This window comes from Armigeres subalbatus, chromosome 2, assembly GCF_024139115.2.
Source record: "Armigeres subalbatus isolate Guangzhou_Male chromosome 2, GZ_Asu_2, whole genome shotgun sequence".
NCBI classification, from domain to species: Eukaryota; Metazoa; Arthropoda; class Insecta; order Diptera; family Culicidae; genus Armigeres; species Armigeres subalbatus.
In genome coordinates, this window is record NC_085140.1 from 25,091,289 (window position 1) to 25,105,558 (window position 14,270).

The following is a 14,270-nucleotide window of genomic DNA, read 5'->3' on the forward strand; positions in this document are numbered from 1 at the left end:
AAGTTACCAACAAGTGACTTCTTTTTTTGTTGCTGACAAAATGTTTCGGATCTTTGTCATTAGTACCTCCTACAAAAACAAAACTTCGTCATTGATTCTCTTTTGTCGCTTGTTTTGCATGCGCATTCAAGAAAAAATGAATCTCTGGTACCAGTGGCGTAGTGACGAGGAGTGGTTTTATTGATATAAAGGCGCCGGCCACATCCTCACAATCATATAGGAAAGGATTAAATTAAAGGATTGTTAGTTCGACCTCCGTTACTACTAGAGACCGAGAATACCTATGTATCTCCACGATTGTTTTAGTATGTGGTATTGTGTATAGGATAGTGATGCTATCTAAGGGAGGGGATTATATAAAATGCAAATAAAAACGCGTACCGCTAACGGGGGTGTCATTGGACCAAAATGTGGTATGCTTCAAATAAATGTTACAAAGCTCTCGTAGTTAACATGGGAATCAAGTTTTAATTAGTTTGGTAAAAGCTTGAACAATGAATTTACCACTGTGTGGGGAAAAAATAATAAATGAGGGAAATTCTTCAAAGTTATATGTTGTTTAAAACTGGCCCATTCTCACCCCTCACAGGGGGTGACATTGGGCCAAGTACAATAAAGTTCAGCGGTGACGATGCAACGATTCAATCGTTCATTTAAAATAATTGCCTACCTTACGGCTCTTACCAACTATGTATGGCAAATCAACCAAAGGCTTGGCCCAATCTCACCCCTTTTCAGCGTGCATTGCTCGTTGCTACGAAAAACCAGAACCGCTATATAAATATTCATAAAATTCGATAAAACAACAACAGATTATCGTAACAGGATAACCAGGTATCGATCTAAAAACTAGTTATCTAATAGATTTGTGGGGTATTACTGACACTATTTTAATACGGGTTCATTCGATCAATAGTTTTACATTCAAATTCCAAGCATTATGGTACAAGCACAATTAGTTCTTGGAATTTGTTTTGTGATTTCCTAGACGTGAATTTTACAATAATTTCGAACCATTTGAAGTTTTGATCAAAATTCGTAACAGTTTCTGAGATATTAGGAGTTGAAACATTTTTCGTTTTTGGCCCAATCTTACCCCCTAGGCCCAATGTCACCCCGAACGACGGTAATAATTGATTTACTCTCAGTACAGTATAGAGCAAAACAAACTATCTCGGATTGCGACCATTTTGCTTGCTAATCGAAATACAGTGAACTCTCTCTAACTCGATATTTTCTCTTACTCGATGAAATTCAAAGTCCCTTGATTCTAGCGTACTGCGTTCCTTCCTCAAGTCGATACCTCCCTTACTCGATTTTCTCTAAGTCGAAGTAATTTCCCAAAGCATTTTCACTCCGCTAACTCGATGTTGTCTGAATCAGTTCACATGCACAATGTATACAATGTCGGACCATTTGGCCGAATGCCGTTTGATCGAATGCCTTTTGGCCGAGAAGCTAAAAAAACTTATATTGTGAGTGATCAGTAGTCGGAATTACATTAAGTGTGCAGCGAGAAGTGAGGAATGAGACATTTTGCACATCTCACAAATAGGAAATAGGAAGTGAAAAGTGATAAGTGAAAAGTTAGAAGTGAGAAGTAAGAATGAGAAATTGAAAAATGTGAAGTGAGAAGTGAAAAGTGAAAAATGAAAAATGAAAAGTAAGAAGTGAGAAGTGAAAAGTAAGAAGTGGGAAGTGACAAATTCGAAGTGAGAAGTGTGAAGTGAAGTGAGATATGAAAAGTGAGAAAAGGAAAGTAAATTGTGAAAAATGAGAAATAAGAAGAAAGAAGTATGAAGTAAGCATTGAGAAGTGAGAAGTAAAAAGTTTTTTTTTAATCTTTATTAGAGCGATTGTGAAGTAAAAAGTGAGAAGTGAAAAGTGAGAAGTTAGAAATTGGAGAAGTGAGAACCGTATCGGGAGAAGTGAAGAATGAAAGTGAGCAGCAAAAAAAGAGAACAGAAAGTGAAAAATCAGAAGTGAAAAGTAAGAAGTCAGAAGTGAGAAGTAAGAAGTTAAAGATAAGTAGTGAAAAGTGACAAACTCAAAGCGAGATGTGAGAAATGAAAGTCGAGGAAATAAAAGCAAAAAAACACGAAGTGAGAAGTGAAAAGTGAGAAAGGAGAAGCACAATGTGAGTAGTGAGAAGTGAGAAGAATGAGGTGAGAATTGAGAAGTAAGACGGCCAAGTAATGAGAAGTGAAAAGTGAAGTGAAAATTAGATTTTTTTAACTTAATCTTCCGGAGACGAGCCAGCCTCGGGCTGAAAGTCTCCTTAATAAAGACACAAAAAAAAACTTAATCTTTATTTCTTCTTATCATTCCTCTCCTGAAAGGACCATCGAGTTAGGGTGGTATCGAGATAGAGAACACATTCATATTTTTCTTCCAACATATCAACCACTTTTCATAACATGTAGAAAAATGGTTTGGGGTCACCTGACAGAATGCTATTTGGACGAATGACGTTTGGCCGAATAGTTAAAATCGATTTCCTTATTAAGTGTAGTGAGGAGTGAGATGTTCAAAATGAATAGTGAGAAGTGAGAAATGAAATGCTCGAAATCACCACTTCTCACTTTTTACCTTTTACTTCTCACTTTCCACTTCTCACTGTCACTTCACAGTTCTTACTTCACATTTTTTTCACTTCTATGCTTCTACCTAGAAGTGAAAAAATATGAAGTGAGAAGTGAAAGGTAAAGAGGGAAAAGTGAGAAGTGCTGACTTCAAGCATTTCATTTCTCACTTCTCAATTCTCAATTCTCACTATTCATTTCGAGCATCTCACTCCTTACTTCACTTAATAAGGAAATCGATTTTAACTATTCGGCCATACGTCATTCATCCAAATAGCATTCTGTCAAGTGGATGAAAAAAAATATTATATTGTGATCAAAAAACAGTTTTCCCTGACATGTTGAAAAATATTTCGAAAATGGGCAACTGTGGTTTCTCAAATAAAAAATATATCAATATGTATTAAAATTTAAAAAATTCTCCCATTCTGATCTTGCACTATATCGGTTGGAACAAGTGTGTCTGAATTAGAACTGCAAGAGGTCGTGATCATCATAAGACAGAGAGAGAAGCACAATAAACACAAAAACAAATCAGATATTGCACACTTTCATGGCCTGCCGTGGAACAAATATTTTTTGAGATTTTTGTAGCATGCCATTCATACTTTGCGTTTCTATAGATATTGAAAGGGGCAGATATGTAAATATCCCGTGACATCTACCATTGAAAATGAGAAATTGCAATACTGGTCTGAATTAGAATATTTGCGAAAATTGGAACACGATATTTTCCACAAGAAAGCTGAGAAAACTAAAAGAACGGACTTGGTAGTCATACGGCTACCACATGGATTCAATCCCAGGCACATTCCATTCTTCAAATTTGTATCTTTTTCTATATTCATCATGGTCTATCAATCGCTAGAACTGAAAATGGTCTTCCATACCGCTCTCATTTCTATCATCTATATTGACAGTAGCTGCTACAATTGTGAAAGAACGAAAGCAAATATCTGTTGGTTCTCTGTGCAATAGCAGCTTACTTTGTCATAATGGAGTAGCAACTACGAATCAAGCTCATGTTCAAGAAGCTGAGAAAACTCAAAATTTCTGGATGATGGTATTTGCGAGAGGAGGAACGCTAAGTCGGTCAGAATCAAAGTATGAATGAAACCCATAACTAGAATCAGAGAAAAACCATCGCAATTGCTTCATCAAACGCAATTGAGAAAATTTTATTTTTATTATTATTATTTTCGTATTTTTTTATTATTTTATAAAATCATCACGTACGTTCAGGAGTTCAACCAATTCGTCTACCAAATCAACTACTGTTGGTGTGAAAACGACAACAACTTATCATAGCCGCCAGACATTATAAATACTCACGCTCCTCTAATACACATGTAGAAGTGTTGGCTTGAGAAATGGATTACGAGTGATTTGACTATGCGTCCAATTTGGGAATCTCGAGCTCGTTCAGTAGCCGCTAGGTTGCGAATGCCGACGGAGGTCCTTCGTAGCTTAGTTGGTTAAAGCACCAGTCTAGCGTACTGCAGGGTCATGGGTTCGAGTCCCATTGAAGGGAAAGTGGTTACCTCCAATACATTTTACAAATCAATATCTTCCACAGAACGTACATATTCACACATGAGTTTTCACAATATTGTAAACTTATCATGTCCAAATAGGACCTTAGAGGCCATGTGTATGATTCATGATCCAGATATATTCAAATTGGATGTTCTAAGTTCTACAAATTGTACTGGAGCTTAGACCAATGGGACTACCAGGTAACTAAGTTTAGTGCAAGACCGATATCAATGCATCACGTCCAGACAGGATCTTAGTGGCTATGCGTATGATTTATGATAACTAAATTTTCAAATCAGATGTTCTAAGTTCTCCAAATTGTCTTGGAGTTCAGACCAGCAACGCTTGGTTCAAAACCGATCAAAATGCATCATATCCAGACAGTAGGGAGTTCTGGCCAATTGGCGACCAATTGTTGATATCGGTTTTGCCCCAAGCTGAGTCACGTCCAGGTAGGCACAGAACCTTAAAAGCCATGCGTATGATTTATTATTTTCAAATGTTGAAATTGAATGTTCTAAGTTCAAGGACAACAATGCAACGGCAGTTGTCACACTTAAATATATTCACTTTTTTGGGGACTCAAACTCAAAATACGACTTGCATCCAGACTACCGTAAAAGTTGCGGGTTTTCAGATATTGCAAAGTAGTAGCTGCAAATTTGCGCGGATAGCATGGGGTCAGCTTTGAGCGACTCTACTGATATGCGATCGACAGCGAAAGCCTTGTTAGATTCCATGGCTTGGATGGCTGCCTCAATTTCCTGCAATGATGGGGCTTCTGAGTTGAACCAGGTGATACGTTGCAATGGCGGCAAATATCGCTAGTTGTTTTCACCCGTTCATCGGTCAGGGAGTCCACTCACGCTACTTTTTACATTCTTCCCTAAAACCGAATCCCGTTAACGGGACTCGCATTTGACTGCTCAGGTTTCTTGCTCGCTCTATTGTGGCCTTTGCTCCTTCACGCTCTTCAACATTTTGCCAGATTGCGTCAGTAATCTACATTTATTGTTCTTACAATCGTCAAAGGAGTTAAAAATTACCTTTCTGTCGACCGGTTTCGGGTGCGATATAACCCATCTTCAGGACAATGTCCGACTGGTTGCTTTCAGGTTTTGAACATCTTTCGTACACATCATGTGAAAGGAGAGGCCATTGTATAGCTGTGTTTGTTAAACTGTAGAGGCAGGACCTGATGGGCGGATCATCTTCATCCATCAATGGTGTTTTGTATTGGTGATGAATATTGAGTTGAGGTGTGATGGTTTCCTGATGGATTTGATGAGTTTCGCGCTGTTCTAATCAATTTTATGATTGAGTTCGACCGTGTGCTCAGCCATGCTTGACTCGGTCGGTTTACTGTGGTCCACGGCGTTTTTGTGTTCTTTTAGGCGGGTCCTCACTTTTCGGCGTATTTAGCCGATGTAAACGGCTGAGCAATCCTTACGAGGAATTTGAAATTCCTTATATGTAGGTCATCTGGGGTATTTTCTCATAGCAAGACTTTTACATGACGTCCTGAAGATGGGTGACATCGCGCTCGAAACCGGAAACTCCTTTGACGATTGTGAGAACAATAAGTGTTATGTCTTGTCTCGCGTCGCGTCCTTAAGTGTCGTGTAGTTCTTACATTAGCACAAACAAAAATCCTTTTGAAGTGAAATAAATCACACTGCTCTAAAATAAACCTCATGATAAGTCATTATTTACGGATGTTCCTAACTTCCAGAAATGAACTTCAAACATATCAAATTTGAAAAATCCACTTAGGGTCACAAAAAATAATAAAATACCACACAAATCCGCATTGTTTCACGGATATGCCGGTTTTCCCGAGATGACTGTTAGCTAAGCTATAAAATTTGTTTGAGAAATGTCCGCGGGATTCGAAAAATGTCAGCCGGATTCAGACAACTAAGATGTAAATTTTTTGGGCCATTAGAAACGAGATGAGAAGTTTCCTGAAATGTTTTATATTCTCCAATGTGTGTTTTTTTTTCTCACATCTAATTGGATCGTATGCACTTCAGGATATTTTGCTTTCCACGCTTCGTACGGCACTGACACATTGGAATGACTCTAGAGAAACTAAAATAATCAGAAACTAAAATGATCATCAATTCCAAAACTAGACCTAAAATTTTGTTAGACGTTAGACGAAAAAAGAGTTAAAATAGTAAATAGGAAGGTAGGAAGATCCGAAACTTCAACATTTGGTGAAACATCTAACATTTACGCGAGGCAAAACGCCCAAGTGAGACTATCATACAATGTACTGCGCGTCTCCACGCACTGTCAATACAAAAACATTGATTCGCCGACACGTTGTTCCCAAAGAGCTGCCAACTAAAAGGCGTTTTGCCTCATGAGCGTTTGTGCTGGCATACATTAGCTGAAGCTGAAAACCTCCTCCTCGAAAACTATAACCAGAATGGCAGCCCTGTCAAATAGAACCGGGAATGTTTAAGCGATACTTAAAAAGGTATGACACACAAACTTTGTAGAAAACAAACTACCGTTGAAACAGGTAATGAGATAAACTAGTATTCGAGATGTAACCGATTATCGGCACCAAGGAATTCGTTTTCTACACAACGCTCAGATACAGGTGGCGATCAACAAGTGAAAACCAATAAATGAAAGAATAATAATTGCTAAATTCAGAGCACGAACTTGGAACCTTACGTTAATCCAATATTATGTGTCAACCGATGCTGCCGAATTCATAAGCAAGGGGATTTTGTTTTACAATGAACAGAAAGGCACACCGGGCCCGGAGCCCATGGTGAGATGCGTTAATTAAAGAGTTAATTTTTACATGATATAATTTGGTAGTATAGTAGGTACTAACACCCCATGGTCCACCATGTTATCTAGCACGACTTTCTGATTTCTGAATTTCTGATCGCAACACCACGCGCATCTTACCGCACGGCTAAGGAGAGCCCCTGTTATGATCATTTAACCCAATCACGAATGCGAGTTCGTCACGGAAAGTGACCTTTTCCCAACCGGTACGTTTTCATTGATAACACTTTGCAACGATTTTGTTCCAATGAAATTCTTTATTCCTTATAAATAATCTGAAAAGGGAAATTATTAGGCTCCAGTCGAGTCAAGTACGAAACACTGAAGACGGCTTTACAGTTCAGGTTGAAATAGATATCTGTAAAGATTACAACGGGGTGGAAATAATTGGAATCGTACTGAAAAGTTCAGTAGGCATCCTGGCTATGAAGGAAATTCTTTGCAAACAAATTAGAAAGAGAAGCAATACGTTTATTACCCTATTTGTAAATTGACCACCTGTAAAAACTTCGTTTGAAATGCATTGAACGTTTTCTTCCCCTTAGTTGGCTAATGCAAATCCTGGTGGTCATGTCAGCTCATACACATTAATCTTACAGTATCCTGCCACAATTTATCATTTCTCTTCTATACCGTTTAGAGAAGAACTTATTCTGAATGAAGATCGGCTGTAGATCAATCTGCTTAACTCTAAGACTCAAAAGGAAAAACAAAACTAAAAAAATCCTTTTCATACACACCTCTGCAGCTACAGATGCCTTAATACCAATGCACAACTAAAACCAATCCCTAAACTACCTACTTGAAAGAAGCTCTTAAAGCAAAAAAAAAATCAGTGTACCTTTTCGGGGAACGATTAGGACGAGCAGCACTCACATCACAACACATCACATTTTTTCCTCCCCCATCCACCCGTACGTCAACACGACGACGACGACGCTGCCCATGCTGTAGTCTTGTTGCGGTGGTGGTAGACAAGCGGGCAGGCATTTGCCACAGGCCACAGCAGCCAGGCACGGCAGAAGGGGACACGGCAGCAGGTAGGCAATTGAACAACAACTAAAAAAGAATCTGCTGCTAGTGGATTGACAAGCAGGCTGCTGTACACTGCAGGGCGAGGGTTTTGGAACACGTGTGCGCGAATGATATGCGAGAAGATAGAAAAGTTGGACAAGGAGGAAATAATCCGATTGAACAGTCTGCATACCGTAATGAAGGACATGACGTTGCGTGACAAGTTAGGCAGCCTCCTGTTAAAATGAAAATACATAGCATTCCCCTACAAATATTCAAAAAAAAGAAAAGAAATAAATGATAAAGGTTAGGTGTACTCGCGTTTTCAAGGGCACAGATCTCAATACGGAAGCAAGGAACAACTGTCATTTTTAATATTTCACGCATGCTGCGACGCAGCAAAGCACAAATAATGAAAATGACAGTTGTGCGTTGCTTCCGTATTGTGTTGTGTGCCCTTGGAAATGCGAGTACTTTTGAATTTGGATTCCTCGACGAGTGTCCTTAACGTCACAAATGTTAGCACTTGCTCAACCGTCTAAGTCGAGTTAAGTAACCTCCATTTAATTCCACCAATTATTTCGATATCTTTGCAGATACGTATTTCGACCACAACTGTGTGGTCGTCTTCAGTGTCTCGTACTTGACTCGACCTGGAAAAAGACTTGACTCGAAGGGAAAATAAGTTTAAAATATTTTTTCTAGCACTTGCTGCCAAGCTGCGGTCAAAACATTCAACGACGTACATCACGTGTCAAAGCCACACGCCATTTAAGAGGTAGAGCTTCTACCGGCGGCGGGTGATTTGTGTATGTAGCTCTATTCGAGCTCAGGATCAGCATCGCACCGAAGGAAACTGGGCTTGCACAGAGTCATTTACGTAAGAGTTCATAGTCGGCTTAAAATGTAAATTGTCCTTGCTACTAATGCTGGAACTAGAAGAAATTCAGAAAATATTACAATGGTATATAAAAACATATTACCGTAGAAAATCAGCAAGATTTCCCGCTGAATTTTGGAAAAGAAATTGTGTCAAAGAAATTCCCGATGAGGTTCAGAAGTAATTTCTTTCGAATTTCCATGGGAATTTTTAACGAATTTTCACAAAAATGTCCACAGCATTTTCAAAAAAATTCTTCTGAATTTCCAAGGGAAATTTTTCCGATTATTCACAGAAAATCATTTTGAATTTCCATTGGAAATTGTTCTGCAATTTCTCAGGAATTTTTATAAAGATCCAAAAGGTTTTTTTTTTCAAATAAATTCCAAAAAACTATCTAAAAAATCAAAAGAACTTTTCGCGAAATTTCAGAAAATTTTTGGAAAAAATTCTTTCAAACGCGTATCCGCCAGAAATTATCATTAATTAAAAAAATGGCACTGAAATTGTAATTAAAATTCTCCAGAACTTTCGCGAACAAAATAGTTTCCCGTGAAATTTAGAAAAACTGTCAGCAGACATTCAGAAAAGATCTTGTGATATTTTAGAAAGCTTTCTCGTGTAGAAGGCTTGATAGTTTTAATCATAGTCCAGGTCAGTCTGCATTTGCCATTTGAAATGGATTAGATGAGTCATTCCGTTTGAATGTTATGAATAAAACACCTTTGGTCTAAATACTCCAATCCTCATAAAAGCACTGTTTCCATCCAAAATGCCGAAAACTCTTAGGGTCGTGGGTTCGAGTCCCATCGAAGGGACAATACATTCAATCGAAATCTTCCACATAACGTACATATTCACATCTGAGTTTTTAGAAGTTATAAATCTGTTATTGAGTTACAAACATACGTAAATGATGGATCCGTTTTTTCGTGATTTGTTTTCATCGCAAAACAACATTTTATTATGCGAAAATGAATCATTTCCACAGTTAATTTAGTAAGTTTAGTGATGAGCTTCAAAACACTCATTAGACACGAGGTGGGAAATTTTGCTGCAATCACAGGATCGCGTGCATAGCGCTCCACCTTGCATAATTATTCGTTATTATATGTGACTTTGTGATTCATGAGTTGGATGGAGTTAATACAGTGCAGATGGATGACGGCTCATATAAAAGGCGAATGAACCATAATTCACATCAGTTGTTGGGAAAACCAACGATCTTTTATTTTGCGAAAGATATTCGACCACAAGCTGCTGGAAATGTTCATCGGCATTTTTTTGGTTGGATATAAACTAGACCATGCTGAGGGTGGCTGGGTTCGATTCCCTGTGCCGTTCTAGGTAATTTTCGGATTGGAAATTGTCTCGACTTCCCTGGACATAAAAGTATCATCGTGTTAGCCTCATGATATACGAATGCAAAAATGGTAACCTGGCTAAGAATCCTCGCAGTTAATAACTGTGGAAGTGTTTAATGAACACTAAGCTGCGAGGCGGCTCTGTCCCAGTGTGGGGATGTAATGCCAATAAGAAGAAGAAGAATAAGAAGAATGAACTAGCCTAGGGCTGCAAGTCTCCACATTTTTTTTTTTAATTTTTTTGACATTGATATTTTTAGCCCGTGGCTAGCTAACTCCGCTCATCGACAATGATTCGATTTATACGAAGGCCCAAGGATTTATCAGTTTGTTTGTCCCGTTACAGATGCGAAAATGCGAGGAATGTCAACTTTGTGAACATCAGCATCGTAATTACTTAAGCACCCTAAAATCCTTTCCTTTCCTACTGTATTATTGTATTCCCTAACCTCGACTAAACCGCGACTTTTTCGGTTCCCCAAAACTAACACTATGTATAAGAATCGAGAAATGTATTGTTAAACTTGATTTCGGCTCCGTAACGCTTCACGGCAAATGAGCCTTCCAAATAAACGAAAGATTAAAAAAAGGATTTATTAGTTGAAAACGGAACGTAGGGAACGTAGATTTTCGCCGAAAAATCGTTTTGCGGGAAAGTAAAAAAGATCTCTAAAAGGCCGCGGAAAGTTAATTTGCTCAAAAGTAGCAAAAGTACCTTTGCTTCAAAAGAAGTTGATGTGGAGGTGTGGCTAAAGTGAGCGCATCCGAATGCCGTCTTTGCTGATGTTCTAGGTTCTATATCCGTTGCGTACGACATTTTTTTGTAAATTGCTAACATGAACAAAAAATAGTGAGGAGTAAGGATGATTAAACGAAAAAAGGGGTTCATCAAGTACGCACGATTTTTGTTTATCTTCCAGGTTTGTTCATCAGAAAAGAGAGTCTTTTTCTTCTCTTATTGCTATTACATCCTCCACTTTTCCAAATTATGATAAGGCAATTAGATTTTACTATCTGGACATGTCAGAGTATAAAAGTAAACAGATTTTAGGTCTTTAATTTAAGGTCCTTACAACCGCCTAACAACAAAAACTCGACGAACTTATGTCATTTTAGGGTATACCCCGTTAGGCATAAGTACGTTAGGCATAATGGACGTCAGGCATAACGTACTTTAGGCATAATGGACGTTAGGCATAAAATGACCCAAAGAACAGCCCATGACATAAAGAAGGCAGAATTATGCCAAACGTCCATTACGCCTAACGTACATTATGCCTAACGTCCGTTATGCCTATCGTCCATTATGCCTAACGTACTTATGCCTAACGTCGCGGACCCGTCATTTTATGCGTTTTTGGTTCTCTTCGGAATTTAAAACTTAGTTTGATTGAAAGAATCATTTGATGTTGATGTTACGATACGACCATCAAGTGCTCATATGATTTTTTCCGGGGCATTTTTTTGTCTTTATTTATGTGAATTTTGATATTTGGAACAGTACTGGGACAATTTTTTTTAAATATTTTCAATTTTTGCTTCAAATACCTTAAATTTAAAGAGGAAAATGTGCTCATGTGTTCGTAAGATTAATCAAAACGGTGTTTTATTCAAACTTGACCAGAAGATTGTTTGTATTAAAAAATGTATGGTCGAGTTTCAGAATGGTTGATGTTCGAAACTCTTTGGCAATAATAGAACAAATCATCTCAAAGCCGTATTTTTCCTCATATCAAGGAATTATGCGAACATTATGGAAATGTAGCACATACCGGAACTCATCTGGATACAGCAGATTTAACTTTTGAACAAGGGCAGATGCCGTTTCCCGGGAAATGGAACCCCTAGTTACAAGCAGCCCTAAGCATCCATGAGAAAGTTCATGATTAGCTGAAAGACTTCTTACTGACTTGAACGAAGCAAATGTAGAAAAAAAACCGGTTTTCCATGGTAAAAAAGAGTTGAAGGTTCTTCTTCTGTGAATATAGTGGGATAGTGAAGTTTTGTAACCTTTCATTTAAAAACGTTAGTGGAGAGCTGTGAAAAGGATACATGGGACGTTTTCTTAAGCAATTACCAGATCAAATTTGAGTGGATTAATTTTTCACTTTTCAGTAGAACTTTTGGAGTAGAAATTCGAAGTGGGGATTTTCTAAAAAAAAATGAAACATCATCCACTCTCCACATTTCGATATTGAAAGGTCCATCGTGATAAGGTAGATATCAAGATATGAAAGAAACATTGAAAGAGGTACTGCCTATGATCGCATGTGTGTAGCAAACGACAGAAGTAGGCATGAGAAAAATAGAACGTTTATGTAAAAGTAAGGTATAAGTAAGGAAATCTAATCAATTTTCTGAAATTCATTGCACAAAAACTTTTTTTTTCAGATGAAATCTTTGGTAACATCATTTACGTTACTTATTATTTAAGTGTAATTAATTTTTTTATTCGAGGTCGAGCTCTCGTCTCGGCGAATGAATTTACCAGTGTTACCGTTATGCAGTCAATTCGCCCAATATTACAAAAAAAACTTCTTCGTGTTTCCGCTTCAAAACTAACTTTCTGATTTAACTTAGGTAGCATTAAAAGTTAACAATTTGGAGGCGATTCTAAAGCTGAGCTCGAAATCCCCAATAATTCTAATGTTACAAATACGCAATCAAGGGTAGATTTGAGGGCAGTGCACCACCGGAGGTGTAATAAGTAAGTAAGTAAGTAAGTAAGTAAGTAAGTAAGTAAGTAAGTAAGTAAGTAAGTAAGTAACATTCACCTACTCAGTGACTGAGTAAAATTGTATTGCCCTCTCTCTTTGTCCAGCGGAAACTTTACTCAATTTCCAAAAGCCAAAGTCAATTTCCAAAGTCAAAAGCGGAACTATTTGAAACTATACTTGAAACTAGAGTAGTCTTGTTTTTGACGGAAATTAAGTAGAATTTCCCTGGGAAGAAAAGAAACGGCAATACTTTATTTTCTCAGCCACTGAGCCACTGAAAGTTAGAGTGACATACATATATACATATTGAAGTGACCGAGAAGTAACAAGAAATAGCATTAAAGCGACAATGATGCAACAATGTTTTTAGCGACCGTCGGGAGACTGTAGAAAGTGGAGGAAGTTGTAAGCATGCTTTCCTCTTATTACAAAAGGCCTGGGTTCAATTCTAGTCGAAACCGTTTGTATCTTTTAAAATGATTAAGTGCTGACTAACTAGTTATCCCTCGTATACTGTGTTGATGGATTTAATAAAGGATCCAGGCAAGATCCATCTCTTTGGCATAGGTAATAAGCACTCGTGGGGAAATAGACCGACGGGGACGAACAATATGAAAAAAAGGGGGTTGACCTAAAACCTACGAACAAGAGTGTACCCACAGCAGCAGGGCGATGTGACCGAAAAACGAGAAGAGCGCAAGCGGGGGCAAAAAAAGTTGTCTATTTGAATTAATGACGGGGTATAATATGTTCAATAACGCTTTAAGAGTTACCATCAGCGTCATACGCACCTTCGATTTTTGCTGGCGATGTTTAGTTTAATGACATCATTTTTTTTTCGGCGGCTACAATTTATCCCCTTTAGAATCCGGACTTTGAGCGTGGAAGGAATAGCACGTGTTCCTGGGTTTCCGTTGAACCTAAGCTAAGGTTCGCCACACTGCTCTCGGGACGAGCGTTTAAATCTTTTGTTGTTTTCCACTGTTGTTCTTCTTTGCACTCACTTTAATCCGAAACCTAATCCGACCCTTGACACTCGACACTGGGTACTCGAAATTCCTCAGCTAGTAAACGAGTGTTTCTGTTAAATACCGCACTTCTATTGATCTTCTTCTCGCTGATGGGATAGTCTTTTCCAGCACTCTGGTCGGTGTGATTAGGCAGGACTCGTAACTAACGCAATTCAGCACGTGAGCTCTCTCGGCGATATTTGGCGAGCCGTGACTTCACCCCAACTTTCGGCACATCCGTCAACAAATACAGACTCTTCGTACTTATTTATCTTAAGAATCACCACTTTATCTGGAAGACGCGCGCGTTAATTCTACTCGCAGCATCTCTCTGCCACAGGCCAGCGCACCTCGAA

At 38.3% G+C, this 14,270-nt stretch overlaps 1 protein-coding gene across 1 annotated transcript in view; it reads right to left on the reverse strand.

Moving 5' to 3' along the window:
- LOC134218276 (probable serine/threonine-protein kinase DDB_G0282963) overlaps positions 1 to 14,270 on the reverse strand; it is a 35,747-nt gene that overhangs the window by 21,027 nt on the left and 450 nt on the right. Inside the window, exon 2 of the mRNA XM_062697209.1 lies at positions 13,696 to 14,206. The gene's annotated coding sequence lies outside the window, so the exon portion shown is untranslated. The remainder of the gene's footprint in view (positions 1 to 13,695; positions 14,207 to 14,270) is intronic.